Source organism: Papilio polytes, unplaced genomic scaffold (assembly GCF_000836215.1).
Source record: "Papilio polytes unplaced genomic scaffold, Ppol_1.0 DF824303.1, whole genome shotgun sequence".
NCBI classification, from domain to species: domain Eukaryota; kingdom Metazoa; phylum Arthropoda; class Insecta; order Lepidoptera; family Papilionidae; genus Papilio; species Papilio polytes.
Window position 1 is genome coordinate 1,416,942 of NW_013524901.1, and position 17,941 is coordinate 1,434,882.

At 32.1% G+C, this 17,941-nt stretch overlaps 1 protein-coding gene across 1 annotated transcript in view; it reads right to left on the reverse strand.

The window, feature by feature from the left end:
* Positions 1-17,941, reverse strand: part of LOC106101443 — a 126,915-nt gene that overhangs the window by 56,039 nt on the left and 52,935 nt on the right. The window lies entirely within an intron of this gene.

Sequence of the window (17,941 nt, forward strand, 5' to 3'; positions counted from 1 at the left end):
TACTATTTTTATTTCCACGTGGACAACTAGTAATTTTATATAAATGAAACAAGTTCTCTCCATTGTTTCATATATTTCCATCATAAACACCAAAGCACAATTATAATTAGTGTAGGCAAAATGCTTTCAATCAGAGCACGTTGCGAGCGGGGTATTAATTATATTTTCAGAGTGCACAGTTTATGCGCTGCAATGGCTGTTATTAAAACTGGCAAAGGATTATGTAAATATAGTAACCAAGACTAATGTTTCAGATTATCAAACCTTCAATCAAAATATTTAAAGGAAATAACGTAATGTTAGTGGATAAAATAAATTATTTATGTAGATTAAACATAACATTGAATAGTTTCGTAGAAAACTGACAGCTATTCGATTCTACGAAGTAATCTAAGACTGCGCGCACACTTTTGTTTAAACTTTCGCACATCTGTTTAGTCGTTTTTATTACTACGAGCTTATATGGAGGTGTGCACACTACTCGATTTTTAGTTGTGCAACTAAACAGTTGAATTGGCTGCGAAACAATCGACAATTGCACGAGAGTTGTGAGATTTAGTTATAAATGCGTCTTAGTCTAAGTAGTCATAAGTAAAGTAGTAGTAAGTCTGCGATCTGTTAAGAAGCAATTGATTTATTACCCTACAGATTACGTTAGTAACGTGTAATCTAGCTTTGAACATGCAAATGCAGAAACATCAAACAATAATTAGTTGCCAGCAAAATGACGTCAGAGTTTTGATTATTTTACTATCGATGCCAAAATCGTTAAATAAATCTTATAAATATCCCAACCGTAGTAACTTTTTTGTTACTTAATAATATTTTAGGGAATATATTGACATGTGACTGGTAAAAAAAAGTTAGTAAATCTATTTTTTGTATCAATTATAAAACAAATTTGAACGTAATAAAAACTTAATGTAACCTAATTGAGTTGCAAATGATTTAATTTGCTTGGTATTTGTGAACAAGTTTTTTGTTAGTTTCTACACAAAGTTCAATAACCAAATGTATATGTAAAAAACTGATGACATACCACACGTTGAACAGGTTTTTTGATCGTTGGTGCGCTAAAATTACTAACATTTGAGCAAGTTTTTCTTCAGACCTTAGAGCAGTACCAGTAACAACAACAGTTGTGTTGTTATCTCTGTTACTTTGAATGATAATGAGTGAGATGACATTATATTTTTGCTTAGAAAGTTGAAATACAATGTTAAGAGCGTGCGGCCTTTGACTAAACTATCGCACAATAGTTGTGTGATTGTCGATTGTTTTATTGTTTACATGTGTCAAATTGTAAATGTCAAAATGACATGACAAAACTTTGCAATCTTGCTTCTTTGATATTGAAAGCAACTTATGGTCTCTTTCCCATATTAGTGTTTTTATCCAAAATATATACCCCTAAGTTTAATGGCGTGAAAATATATAGCCTAAAGCGTGTCGTAATTGTAGGGCTTTTTATTACAAAAATAATTATTCAAAAATATGCTGTAATTGCTGTCATCTTAGGCAACAAAGAAGTGTGTGTTTACGCTTTATTATAATAGTATAGATAGGAATCAAAGCAAGATTAAACAGTTGTGCTATAGTTTTTAAAATGTATGTACATATTTAGATGCTTAACTTTTACTTAAAATTTAAATAGGAATGGATGTTAACGTGTGATGTGGGTGTACGTCTCGAAGATACGAACATCTTGACTATAATATTGGTCAAGCACTACTTATAATTAAAAATTAAATTCGAAAGTGTTATTGAAACTCGTTGACTATTAAAGTGTTTTAGTCCACTAAAATGGCTATATGCCTAAAGCTATGAGTTCTTTAGACATTTTAAAGTGCCATTATATCTATTAAGTGGTACATAATGTTGTATTAGTAATAGCATTATCATGTTTAAGTTAAAAATTATCGTTCTTTTCACTTTAAGTAGTATTTACAAATATAAGACTAATGACTGAATGTTACTTTAACTACCTATGATCAGTAATTAAAAGGCAACTCTATAATTTCTTTAATCTGTGGAAAAAAGTAACATGTTTAATATTTTATACACGTCCTGTCTACAACACACGTGAATACATCTTTTTAACATTTTTTATTTCAGAGTAATAAGAGTCTTATGCCACTGTTGTTAAAGTTTAAAATGATCTAGCACGGGTAATGGTGAACTTATAAGTGTATTGCACACGGAATTCGTGTGATAAATCTCGATGACATCAAATGTTCACCTCGATGATGACGTCATTACGTAATGTTCTCATCGGAGTGTACCACTCTTAAGGTCATTCACACAAACTATTACTTGAACGTGAAAAAACCAGTTCATATTGAACTGTTTCGTTTTTTGCAAATGTTATGCTTAACATCAACTATAGACTATGATAAATGATAAATGTGAAAAAATGCGACAGTTAGTTACTTAAAATTAGTTGTCAAAGAAACAGGAGCATTATCGAAGTAAACCAAAAGTCACATTAAAATTTATTATTTCTTTTTTAATAATATAAGGTGGCAAACGAGCAAACGGCCACCTGATCCACCGAAATGGAAAGCGACCGCTGCCCATAAACATTCGTAATTGCAGATGCGTTGCTTACCTTTAATAATACAAAGTTCTTTACTCAAAAATTCGAGTATCATGAAGCTAAGAGTCCTAAATAACTATACTGAAACCAAACACCTTAATTAATATGAACTTTGAATTCCAAATGAAATGATAGATTTCAGTAATACATTATTCGATTTAATATTTCACAATTAGAGTTGACGCACACTTTTGACTATTCTATCCCACAACTGGTGTTCGATTGTCGGTTGTTTCGCAGCCAATTCAACTGTTTAGTTACACAATTAAAAATCGAGTAGTGTGCGCACCTCCATATAAGATTATAGTAATCAAAGCGCGATGAAACTCTTTTGCGATGGTTTAGTCAAAGTTTTGCGAGTGCACTTAACTTATAATACGCCTTGATGACGTAATGCGATTTTATCTTGTTAGTCTAGTGAACATTTCAATACAAGCGAACAGGGGTGTCAGTTATTCAATTTCATTTCATTAAAGTATTGTTAAGTAATCAGATCGCATCTGACCTTTGAGACTTATTTGATTAGTCCCTTTAGTTCCTTAATCCATTGTAATAGAGTTCAAAATACTTTAAAGATTACTTGATACCGGATTTATGATGTTTATTTTCACGCTTTAATAAAGTGGAAGAGTGAGATTATAGTTCTGAATTAGGTAAGAGTCTGATATTGAAATTATAAACCAGTTCATAATTTGTTACGTTCGTTTAAAAAATTATAACCGTCTTTAAGTGATAGCTGCAGGGTTTTTACTATCGTTAGAATCTTTATTGAATGCGGATGCAAGTTTTTGTATCATCACGTTGTATAGAAGGTAATGGTTAAAATATTGCAAAATATAAATTAGTGTGTTCTATGGTATTCGGTATATAAAATATCTAAAAATAATAATTGCTGTACGAAATGAAACTTAAAGGAAAAGTGTAACGAAATTAAGTTTTTTCATTATCTCTAAAAACTTTACATAAAATAATTAAATTCTACACGTATTTTTAGGATTACAACTTTACTATTATATTATATAAAATCTTATTCCTTACTAATATAATAAATTCGAAAGTTGTTATGGATGGATGGATGTTTGAGTTTGCCGTCTAAACGGGTGAACCGATCTCTATGAAATTTGGCTCAGATGTATAGTCTGATATAACACATAGGCTACTTATCTTTCTTTTAATTTCACGTAGACGGAATCGCGGGTGAGAGCTAAATAAAATAAATATAATAAAAGACATAAATTACATAGCAATCAGAGTATTTCCAGTTGGCAAACTTCAACAATGGCGGAGTACTAACGAGGTATAAGTATTCACCGACAAGTGCATAATGAAGATGTTCAGGGTACGTATCAGTCTCACGGGAACAACAACCGGACCGTGACAGATCACAATGCATTCTACTTATACCACTTTACTGTGAAACCGCAATGATAACGAGCGACGATAATATTTGCCTGAGACTTTTTAATGACAAGACCCGTCAACAACACGCAAAAAGCTCAAGCAATGTTTAATTAAAACGAACATTAAGTTGCATTTGTAGACTTGTGTACTCGTATTTGGTTCGTTTGCTACTCTATGCGAAAAGTGTCTGAATTAATGCCAACTTTGTCTTCTTGCTTAGTCCATTTCTCTACATTCAAAGATGTGCCATTCTCTCACACTTCCGACTTGACTTTAATTAAGTATTGTTACTTCCTCGGGTATGTTGGAAAGTTGCCTTGTTAGTACCACAGTGCTTGTTGACCTTTGTTTTGGTGTGGTATTTTTTTTAATTGTCATTTCAACAAAAGTCGCACTTTACCAGATCTCAGGAAACTATTTTTGGACATGGCACAAATATTTAATTGTCATACATACATTTTAACAAGTATTATTTATAGTTAGAATTCATGAAAATCTTCCTTTGATTCACAGCTGACAACAATAACTAACTAAATAAATAATAAGAATTATTTTAAAGTTTGAGTGACTAAAGAAACAAATGAAAGAGATATCATTCAATATTCTATTCTCTAACATGTTATCAAGAAAGTCTAAAGTTACCAAGTCCTTTTAAAAAGCCAAACGATGTTATGGATAGCCACAGAAAGAAAACAAGGAAAAAACTTTTATATTGACGTTAAACTTAAATGGGACTGCGCTGGTTTACGGGCTGTTATAGTCCGCAGGGGATTGTGACGATTATCGTCTTATTTTAAACGAGCTGTTGCCCGCGACTTCGTCCGCGTGGTATTAGAAAACATACGAACTATATAAATAACAAAAAGCTACAAATCCCTCGGAAACCGGACATTTCTCGGGGATAAACCTTATCCCATGTGTACTCCAGACTTTGTTTTATATCTGTGCCAAATTTCAATATGATATGTTGAACCGTTGCAGAATGATCGAGTAAACATTAAAAAACTAATTTAATGAATCCCAAGGGAACCGTAACTATTCCCGGGATAAAAAGTAGTCTATGTGTTCTTCCAGACTGTGCCCTAAACCTGTGCCAAATTTCATGGAGATCCGTTCAGCCGTTTAGGCTACAAACGCTAACAAACATCCATCCATCCATCCATCCATCTAAACTTTCGCATTTATAATATTAGTAAAATTACCGGTTTGATTATTTTTATTGAAAACAATGTAAAATTAAAAGAATAAATATTTAGCATTTTATACTACACTAAAATTTCAGTTTGTATCTAGACTAGACTTTTATGTAAATAGTCATTAAGCTAAAATCACTAAGATAAAATTTTAGTCTAGATATAAACTAAAAATTAATTTAAGATCCTTCTCGACATCTAATTTCGTTAGTGTAGATGTTGAAACACTTGATGCTTGGGAACTATTTAAAACAACTACTTCATCTAATTATAATTGTACAATATGTAAATCAGTAACTGTTCTGTCTAAAACACGATTTCCTTTAGTTAAGACTAACTTTCGCCTGTGACTCCTTCCACGTAGAATTAAAATAAAAATAAGTAATATTAGACAACTTATTTAATTGATACTGTCGCTTTAAACTCAGAGCAACACTTCTCGCCAGACTCTCGATGCGCGCCAATCTATCCATACTTCTAGTGACACTGACAGCTGTCAGCTAGGGACGTGACGTTTATGCCGATAATCTAGAGTTGCGCCAACTGTACAGCACGGTACTAATTTTGTTCCTAACAGTAAGTAGCCTAAGTGTTTTCCCAGACTATCCTCTACGACTATGACAAATTTCATCGAGTTCCGTTCAGCCGTTTGGGGTACATACTTTAACAAACTTCCATCCATCTAAACTTTCGCATTTATAATATTAGTTAGGTAGTTAGATTGAGAAATAATACTATACTATTCGTAATCTTTATAGTAATATGTTATAACACAACGTATTCAATTATGCGATATAATCAAAACTTTGACAGATGTGTTCATCAAATGTCGTAACAAGCGGACAGACAGGACGCGCAAGTACCAATGTTACTGCCTCTGTTAAAACAGGCTTTCTTCAATTTATCATATTACGAATGCAAGACACTTGCTGTTAATCAGTTTGACATTTAGGAAATTAAAAAAATGTAAGCCCCTTTATACAAACGGATTAGATAATAAAGAAGAATCATGAAGATTAAGAGACATGCTGTATTATCTATGGATTATCAGTTATAGAATAAAGAGAATTGTATTTTTGTATGTATTGAAATAACTCAAAAACTACTGGGACGATTTTAAAAATTCTTTCACTAATAAAAAGCTATGTTAACAGTAAATAAGATACACGTTTTTATTGTTTTTTAATTTCACGCGGGCGAAGTCACGAGCAACATCTAGTACTCACTATTTAAGATACTTTCTTTTGGTAATTACAGTGAAATTACCCATTAATAAAGTAAACAATATAAAATAAAATACGGCTTAGTTATAAAAACCATAAAACTTTGATAAGCATGAAAGGTAAGGAAAAGTTATATTAAATTTAAGTAGAAACGACTCACTATGCGTAGGGTCAATAACAATTTATTGTCATGTCTATATTCTTGTTTACGTTGTAAATTTAAATCGATAATTTTGTACTGCTTTCACTTCAATGTTTTATTTGATTTTTACATGAATGTAACATTCGTATGAACGTTTTATTATTTTGTATAAAGTAGCACGAAGTTGTTATTACGTGGGCAGTTGTAAACGTTTGTATAAATCTAATGTTTACAGGTTTCGGAATGGCGATCGCTCCTGCGTCCTCGCTCCAATCCTCGTTAGAAAGTAAATTAAGTTATAACATAACTAGCTGTCGTTTGTGACTACGTCTGCCCGTGAAAAAAAATTAGTAGCTTATGTTTTCTTCAAGACTTACTAACTATAAAACTGTTTTTCCATTAAAAAAATGGATGTTATTATAGGAATCATGTTCTAAGCAACTTACGAATTAGTATATATCCAAACTTGAAAATTTTTAATAAATAGTAAATTGGAAACAAGAAACAATTTATCATATACTAGCTTTAGCCCGCGGCTCCGTCTACGTGAAATTAAAAAAAAAACAAAAGTGACTAGCATATGTGTTCTTCCAGACTATCCTCTACATCTATACCGAAAATCGAAATCCGTTTAGCGGTTTAGGCTACAAACTCTAACAAACATCCATCCATCTAAACTTTCGCATTTATAATATAGGTAAGATTTAAAAGTCAAATATTATAGTGAACTGTAAAATCTATCAAATCTTGCAAGTCAAGGCGTCAAAATGTGAGATATTGCACAAAAGGAGATTGCGCTCGAATAATACGTCACAAGGAAAACCGCAAACCTCGGAATTAATTCAGAGCCGTGTGCAACTTCGATCTGAAATGGAAACTGAGGTTTGCTCACTGCTTATGTAAGATAACTGAACATATATCGTATTTACATTACAACGAAATTTTATTATTAATTAAATAAAACATGTAACATTTTTGTAATTACTAGCTTTCGCCGGCAACTCCCTTCGCGTGGAATTAAGAAAAAAACAAAAGTGAGTAGCCTATGTGTTCTTCCAGACTATCATCTACATCTGTACCAAATTTCAGCGTAATCTGTTTAGCCATTTAGACTAGAAACTCTAACAAACATCCATCAATATAAACTTTCGCATTTATAATATTAGTATAACTATGACATATTTCTCGTCTTTTTGCAATTTGGATACCAAGAAAGAAAAATGCAATAATTTTCAGTGTAGTGTAGATTTAACGAGAAAGCGAGAAACCGGAATTTGCCGGAATAGCGTAGCGACCGCTACTCATAAACATCTGTAAACGCTTTGAAATGTATGTAGTCTTACTAAAATCACTAGAATGGTAATTAGGAGATGATTTTGACTAACTTTAACTACTAATTCTAGTTCTTAGAAGTAAATAATTTTAAACTTTAATATTCAAACTATCCATACAATATTGATTCAATTACAACATGGAGTGAAATTTATTGACGCTACAATATGTAGTTCGTTAGCTTTTAAATCAAATCTATTAAGCAATTCAAGTCGTAAATTTCAATTATCCTGGAAGTCATTGGTTGGTGGGTCAAAAGCTTGCAACGGCTTTATTTGTGGTCCAGTATTGTCGTTTATGATATCTCTGGTTACATAAGCCGCAATGGACGCTGTTGTGACAATTGCTTTAGAATATTTAGGTTAGTTACGTTTTCCTGTTTTGTGGAAGGAATTTAATGCAGTTTGGAATGTTTATGTCCGTTTAATTTTATTAGTACTGTTCAGAGAGACAAGTTAGACAGGTCAACTGTTGTGGTGGTGAATTGAAAACCATTGCAAAGTGTTTTGTTGAGAACAGATAAACTATTCAAGTTAACACTGACAATAAGAACTTTTTACTTTTTTATTTTATAACATAAGGTGGCAAACGAGCAACAGGCCACCTGAGTCCGCCAAAATGGCGAAGCGACCGCTGCCCATAGACCTCCGCAATTGCAGATGCAGATGCAGATTGGGCATGCATTTTGGCCCGCATCAGATTAAGAAATGATTTTACTTGCGTAAACGTGTTAATTCTTTTTGCACAAATATTACAATAACATAAACTAAAACTAAGCTACTACAAAATTTATCTTTTAGTTCGATAAGTTTTATTCTCTAATAGTTAGTATTTATTCTTTAGTCTTACACCGTAACCGTAACCTAGTATTTATCGTGTAATAGCGGCAGTAGTGTACAGACGTAGGAAATCCTCTGACATAACGTTTATAGGATTTCCTTGTCTATGTTACAACTCCCATACGGATGGTTACCATGGGAACCGACTATGTCTTTAATGTGTTTAAAATTATAGCGTAAATTTATTGACACTAATTGAACACGTTAGATTAAATCTTCATACTTTTAAATGTCTTTTAATCCAAATTAAGTTTGCTATAAAACGCTTCATATTAATTACTAGCTGTTGCTCGCGACTTTGCCCGCGTGAAATTGAAAAATAATAAAAATATAGCCTATGCTACTCACTTAAATTCCCTTTCTAACGGTGAAAGAATTTTTAAAATCGGCTCAGTAGTTTTCGAGTTATTTCAATACATACAAAAATACCAATCTTTCCTGTAATATTAGTATAGATTTAAGCCTCTGTTTAAGTTGTAACGTAATTATAAATGCTTTTCATTTTGTATATTTATTAAAAAACATTACTAAAGTTACAAACAAATCGCCATAAACAACATAAAAACATGTAACGTATAGAGTCCAAATACATGTATTACCTAACTGGCAAATAGACCAAACACCGTACGTACGAATCGAATGCGCGTCCGGTGAAAATCTCTCTTAGACCATAGACAGTGTAAACAGACCATAGATAACAGAATGGTCATAACTACAATTCTATAAAACGAAAGTGGTCAATGAAAATCTTTCAATGGGACAAACGTCTTTAGAACTTGATAGACATGTCTGCCATAAATAAGTTGGGAATTCTAATAATTATGAATTACTATTACACTGGCTGAAGGAAATTGTCTGGCTTTCCGAACTTATATGGTAACGTGGTAATTATACATTGAATTTAAATTGCTGTTTACAATTTTTTTCAATCGGTTTATTTATACTTAGGAGCGTTACACCTTTGACGAAACTATCGCCCAACGGTTGTACGATTATCGATTGATTCACCAATTCAACTGTTTAGTTGCACAACTAAAAATAGTGTAGTGTATGCAAGTCCATATAAGCTCTTAGGAATCGAAGCCTGACTGTAGTTGTGCGATAATTTAGTTTCAGGTGTGCGTACGGTCTTATGGTTTAATCAATATGGGTATACGCAATCTCGTATCATATGAAAAGTAACGTTTTTCTAATTCGTCGAACGTTTAAGGCTTTTCTTAAAAAGGCATAAGAAAAACTATATACATACGTCTGTATAATTAGACAGTAGTTCATTTAGTTCTTAGATTTGTTCCTATTTTTACATTGACTGGAATTTGACTAACAGATGAGAGCTGGGTTTCATTGCTTTTTAAATTGTCTTATTTTTATCACTAATAAATGTTCCCATACAACTGACCGGGTCGATAGTATACTTTCCCGCTGAAATACAATACGTTCGCTGCGTATCGTCTCGCTTGGAATCGCAACCGCATTGGATATCGACGTAATGGGAGCGCGTTCATCTCACACTATTTCCTGTTCATTTCATAGATACGACACCGCAGACATTGAGACATAGAGGTCAATGACCTATGTTGTATAATTGTCAACTTTATATATATGTTCCCTCTAATGTTATTGAAGCTCTTCGACTTACCGTTAAAATCTATATCCGATCCAGATTGCAACATCGAGATCAAACAGCAAATTCTGGTTATTAAAATAAACAAAAGATTATGTTTTCCGATTGATATTGTGGTTTTTAGATTTATTAAAAACTTAATTTGTTGAATACAAGCTTTCACCCGCAGCTCCGTCCGTGTGGAATTCAAAAAAACAAAAATAAGTAGACTTTGTGCTCTTCCAGATTAGCTTCTACATTAATGCCAAATTTCATAATGATCCGGTCGTCAGTTTAGGCTACAAACTCTAACAAAGATCCACCCATCCATCCATCTAAACTTTCGCATTTATAATATTAGTAAGATGTTAATGGAAAATTCTACGACAAAAATGTTCTAGATTGCATTTTGATTTCAACAATAAGGAATTAAAAACCTTGATATCGATAATTTTATTTAGGTTGAAACTATTAAATGCTACAAAAGTGGTATTTCTAAAACTATAGGAAACAATCGTAAAATACAAAATAGAAATTTCCCTTTGCTGTCTGATCAAAATGTGAATCAATAGATCTAGTCTAACCGGATCTTTGATTCAGGTAGAAAATGTCTAATTTTATATAACTCGCTGTGTTTAAATCTACATCGGAAGACAATAATTAGACTGATAATTTACTAACGCGAATAAACAAATAAATAAATAATAAATTCAGATTGTGTCAAGTTACATAATTGTGCAATAATTTTAGATTTTCTTTCTCATGTTTTTACGTAGAACAACATAACTATTATGTTCTAAAACGTAGCGTTGAATGAACTAATCCAATATACAGGCTCACAGCCAACATTAATTTCTGCGATCGCATCCAACAACGATATATCAGACGCGACGACCGAAAAAGGCGAGCTCTTCGCCTAACACGCGCAATTACACCCCTAACATGTGCCTACAAACTCGATTGAATTACATTAAAGTGCTATAAATATCTGTACCAAAAAAATAAAATTATTTAGGTAAATAAATGTTAGTGAAAGTCTGTGCTAAAATCATGTCCTACAAATAATCTGAATTTACTATAGAAATAAACAATGGATATTTGAATATCGAATTTAAAATCCATTAATGAATTAACAACATAATTTTCGCCAGATTTACTATCTCGTGTTTCTTATAATATTCGCTAACAATTGGACTGTATTCAATTGTTAATTGAGTAGTTGATACAGAATAATTTGTTGTGAAAAATGTGTGAGTTTTCTTAGTAAGGGATTCACCCAATCGTCCGGAATGGGTTGAACGATTTCCCCGATAGCGCGTTATTGCCTCAAAAGCAATCAATGTTCCCTCTATGTGTTGCTTGTTTCCGTGCATTTTGTAAACACAGTAGAGGACATAGAAACGGTTTGCTATTTGGAAAGATACGATCTATTTGTGAATTTCATTGCGGTTTTTTAATTTCGAAAAGTTGGCTACATTATGTACTCTTTTCGCATATTTAATAGAAATAATTTTATATAAAGAAATAGATATAACTGTAGACTTACACAAGTTGAATCATGAATAGCTAATTAATTATTTTCAGTTATTTACTAAGTGCTAAGAGATAAAATCTCTTCTAACTTTGGAATGTAACTTACAAAAAGACTTTCTAAATCCAAAATAGAATATAAAACAAACCTCAGTAAACGTTTTAAATTAACATAGCTTCGGTTTGTATGTAGGTAGTTGATAGGTATCGATCGGAAGTTCTCCACTAATGACACATAAGTCAGCCTGTCCGAGGAAACAGCAAACGACGTTATCCTGCCCTTTGGAAACGTAACTTAGTTACGCTAGCATAATGTGGATACACCTTTATACAAAAAAAAAAAACAATTAAAAAAATATTCAATAGGCTTTTTAATATAAATAAAAATTAAGCTAACAATATAAGGTGATACAATACGTTTACGATAATTACAAAAAGTGTTCTCTAGTAAACAAATCCTCTTATTAAGGCAACGCGGAGTAACTTACTTAAGCTTACTTACGTAAAAAAGAAATTAATTTAAAAGTGTCATATCCATGTTGTCTAATGTATCAAATGAATCTGAGCACAAATATCTGGCAAATGTTTCCCGCTCTCAATCAATTTGAACCAATTTACAGACTCCATGTCTTCGGCTCCTAGTGCAATAGACAGCTACGGAAGTCCTACATGTAATATATAGCTTAATAAGTACAGAGATAAAAATGTGCTGACGGGCAATTTTATAAAGCCAAGATTTGTAAAATTCAATCATTCGCTATACCAAAACTAATCATTTTTTTATAAAAACGCGGCCTAAGGTGCTATGTATGTATCGTTTTTGACTAATTGAATCTAAATAAAATGAATAGTAGAGGTGTTTTAATCCGGCTCACGCGTTATTTTTACCTTCGTAAGATAAGTGAAAACGTATTAACTCAAAAACAAGGGCTGTCAAAAACGTGTCTTATGTAGTAAATTAGGGTTGCACCCTATCCGTCAAGGGCACGCGCCTCTTAAGTAACTAATGGATAGGACCCTCGCAGATTTACTCGATGGATTTATTTTCAAAAAAATCATGTAGCCATTGTATAAAGAGGCAATATTTTACTTGTAATTTTTAATTTAAATAAAAATACACTTATTTAAAATATAGGGCAAAAAAGGTGTTACTTCCTAAACAATGTTGAACCAATTTATCTTATCTACTAGTGGGACTAACAAAGAAACTGTAATTCTTGTAATAGTATATTTTTGAGTATTAATATTGTATAAAAACGCTTTTATACTAGAACTCTTCACAAGGTCTAGTGTAAAGTTTTGTAATGAATTCAAGTAAAGTTAACTAGTAGTACTTTTCATCAGCGATAAGCTCACCGGCGAGCTGCCGTCAAAACGTCAGTCTGACAGCGATTGCTTCCAATTACGATTATACGTCAGCCCGTACACTCAAGGCCAACAAAATGTACCAACATTAAATTTGTATTTTTAATCTAGGTGTGTTATTTCATAATAAGTTTGATTTGCTGAAGTTGAAAGGTTAAGTGATTGGCAAATAGTAGAAACGATTGACAGAATGCAATTCAAATATAAATCAATCATTTTTTTTACGAGTAGTTATTTTGTTAACAAATATTACAACATTCTTCTCATTTCTTTTGATGAGTTGCAATTAATTACAATTACCCTTTCAATCAAATACATTTGGTAATAACAAGCTGTGATCGATCTAACCTATTACTAGTAGAGAACTATATTGTACTATTTAATTACACAGAATCAATTTAGTATGTTGTATAAAGATATTGGTGTAAGACTTTACGACGATTTCTCAAATAACAAAACATTACGCCATAATCATTTCTGCTAAACGATAGGGAAGTTATATTGCCAACAAACAATCGTCGTAACAAAAGAAGAAAATTGCTAAACAAATCACAATAATAAACAATCAATCTGTGACCGATCGTACATTACACATTACACAGAAAAGAGAAAACAATATGACCTTCAATGTTTATACTTTTACTTGGCGTTAAGTGTACACTGAATTAGTGACAATGTCGGCTACCGGACGGGAATGTAGACTTATGCAAATCAAACTAGTTTTTACTTTCTTTTGTTCAACGAGTTGTATGAACGTATTTTTTGGAGAACACAATGTTCACAACCGAACCAGTTGTTTAAAGTTTTTTATCGCATTATTTGAAATCTTTAATAACAGAGCACTTACGAGGACATAGTTAAGATGACTTTAACATCTGTTTTGATTATACACACATACGGTAATTTTTCGTTAATAGTTATACGAAATTTTATAAGGAATCTCTCCGGTTCCCGAAATAACATAAACGAAACATATTCTTACTACACACACTAATATTAAAACTTCTAACACATTTCTTTATAAACAACTAAAAAAAGGCCATAAAAACAAATATTGTAGACCGTCATTGTACGAAATAGTATTAAAATTAAACTGAAATTTAGTACCGTGAACAATAATCACAGTTCACCTTTTGTTAAGCCCAACCCAATGCGTAATTTGCAAGTTCAAGATCGCAACTACCATTTTCACTACACTTATTTGGTTAACAAAACATTGACTCCACAAACAAGCCGCATTTCACACAAGTCAAAAGTTCATTTGAAAGTCTCAACATAAATCTTTTAGATTAGAGAACTCGTCTAAGAGAACTCTCAATTTCGTTTGTATTTTGGAGTAAATGATAAAATTACATCACGATGCAGATTTCAATAATAGGGACTTTAGTTATCTTTGATTTAAGTATCAATTTATCTTTTAGCAAATAACAAAAGAATGCACTGCGATATAAGTAATCAGAGTAAAAAAGTACAAATAAAACGTGAACGTTTTAATTACAACACCCTTAATACCAACACTTACAAATCCAAGTAATTTACGAGGGCATGTCAGTTTCTTGAATACCAAAAAAAAGTTAAAAGACAAAAAAGTAAAACAAAAATGTATACGAATCAAAAATAAACCTAGTATTTTAATATTCTGTGTTTATATTTTAACGATGGATAAAGTTAAGAAAGGTAAAGAAATCAAATACTATTGAAACATAATTTGATGTTCCCGTATTTGTTGAGACCCCCCATCAAGGGGCTCTAATTTTATACATCAATAAAATCTCAATACTTGTATACTGTTTATAATTTAATATGTTTGTGAAAGTACAAAGGTGCTTCCGCATTATAGCGTATAAATAGATGGCGTAATAATAGATGTTAAAAAGCCAATAGATCCCTGACACCTTTACGATAGCCCGCGGGGATTACGATATGAGTTAGTACTATTCGCATACGTAATAAAGAGAAACAAAGCGACACAGTTGACAGTATTGTTCGCAAAACATATGGATAAATAGCATAACTACTAAAGCCCGCTACAGACGTTCAGTTAAAACTGTCAGAACTGACCGTCTCTAGCAGGCTTAAGGAAAAATGTTCACACGTACACTCGTTTTATTTCAAGTCTCTATCTATATCTATACTAATATTATTAAGAGGAAAGATTTTTATTTCTGTATGTATTGAAAAAAACTCAAAAACTACTGAGCCGATTTCAAAAATTGTTTCACTAATAAAAAGCTACGTTATCAGTGAGTAACATAGGTTGTATGTTTTATTGTTTTTTAATTTGACGCGGGCGAAATCGTGAGAGCTAATGTTTTGATATTTTTATACTCTAAGTAATTCACTAACATTCACAAGGTAAACTTGAAGCCATTTAAACTAGAAAATTCGTCGTAAAAATTGAACTCTCCTCTCGTAAAGTTTTACGATGTTGTGCAACTTGCGCTGAGTATAGAAGTTTCACGACGTTACAATAAATGGCTATCAGCGAAATGATGAATTTTATCGAGTGAAAGAATACACGACCCGCAGTATACTGCTTCCGGGGTTTTACCAACTTTTTCACGTTGATATAAAGGATGAAAGATTGTACAAAGCAGACAGATTTAAAAATGTATTTGTCCAGAACATATCAAAATGTAAGATCTAAAAACGTATAAGTAAATGTTACAAGATATAAAATTTTAAATATTTTCTGTCAATAATAAAAAATACATTGAACAATATTGGTGTTCAAAAACTAGGTAACAGTAACGAAATATTGCAACTATCCTGAAATACTTCAAATCACAAATTTATTCTTTATCTTAAAAGCTTTTAGAAAAGATTATACCGACGGTTACCACAAACAATAACATTTCCCGTGAAGGGTGCTCCGTCATTTGCAACGTGTTTATCTATGGTTAATGCGCGGAACCGATAAATAGACAAGGAGGGTGCTTATAGAACTATTACGTAAGATTTGTTGTCTATGAAATATAGATGTATCTGGCACATAGAAAAAGAAAATAATAAAAAAAGTTTACTATTCACAATCTTTAATGAGACAGGAAGGTGTATAGACAAGTAATGTTTCCTCGTTTCTTGCAGTAATTTGTAATATGCAAATATGGTTAATGTTATTTCGTATTTATCTTTATGTTTGAGGAAATACAAAATACCTTAAATATATCATATTTACTACTGGAATACAACTATGAAGTATATATTTTCTTTTTAAGAATCAAAGATATGTACAAAATATTAACTATACAAGATGAATATAGAACTTCTTTCGTGGGGTTGGAATCTCAAACATGTAAAATTCATACTTAAATATAAGTATGTATTTGTAATCCCTTAAATAAGGCTTTAAAGAGTCTTGAAATTTGGGGACCTTCTAATTCCTATCAAGTCCTTTTTTTAGAAAGGGTTCGTGTCATCAAGAATATGTTACTTACTGTCAAGGAAAACCGAATAAAATCTTACTATTTTTATCTTATATTTTGTTTATATTCCCATAAAGAATCTATTTCACTTTAAATAAACTGCTAACAAAAATAAAGCAAACTTATATTTGAGACGGCAGCTATGTCAACAATGTCTCTCGGAACGTTAGCGACTTGGCAATGAAACGATTTTTGTGTACACAAGACTCGACACTTTGAAAAGAAGTTGTGAACCTTGAGTGTCTCTGAAAGCTCTTATTTTAACACAAATAATAAATAAATAACAAGAGTGGTGTATTGACCCTATCTGGAGCTTCGCCTCCGAAAATAAGTCATCTTTCGATCATGCACCATCTCGTCCCAGCACATACAGATCCTAAAAAATTCTCAATAACATCTTGCACTTTAACCAATTAAAACCCACTAAGGATATCCGTACGAAGTAATTAAAACACGTTGGCTTCCTCTTCCACACCTGGCCATATACATCTCAAGACCGAGGCGAGAGATTTTTTGCATTTTGATATAACCTGACTCATTTTATTGCTTTCGTAAACATTGTTTAAATTATTGCAACTGTATTAAAGAAGACATTTTACAAGGAACTAACGAAAGCCCGCGAGTCCGTCCGCGTGGATTTGAAAAAACAATAGGGAGTAGCCTATGTGTTCTGCCAGACTATCCTTTACGTCTATGCCAAATTTCACAGAGATTTGTTCAGCCGTTTAGGCTACAAACTCTAACAGATATCCAACCATCCATCTAAACTTTCGCATTTATAATATTAGTAAGAAGTAAGATTTTAGAAAATAATAAAGAAGCTAGTAAACAACAAAAATATCTTGATCAAACTTGCAAGTTTAAAATTAAAAGAATTAATCTACGATAAAATTACACATTTTTAAGGGAAAGAAAATGGAAAAAGTTTACACCGGGTCAAAAGATAGGGGAGCTTCTACACTGTTAGAACACAATAAATCTATCAGGGGCAGATCCAAGTGCACACGTATAATGAGAATTGCCCTCAAATTGCTATGGCGGCCGTTATTACCAAAATTTGACGACTCAGGAAGAGGGGAGACAAACCAGCGCTGATTGACGGGAGTATAGGCAATCTTCTTCCTTTAGAGATTTATGGAAATTCATCACGTTTTAAGGAAGATTTACAAGATAAAATATACTATCAAGTGCTAGTTATTGTATTTTTGCTAGGTAGTATACTATTACACCAAAATTGAAACTTTTCGTCTAAGGCTTCAATCTAGGCACAATCTAACTTAAAAACAGCAATA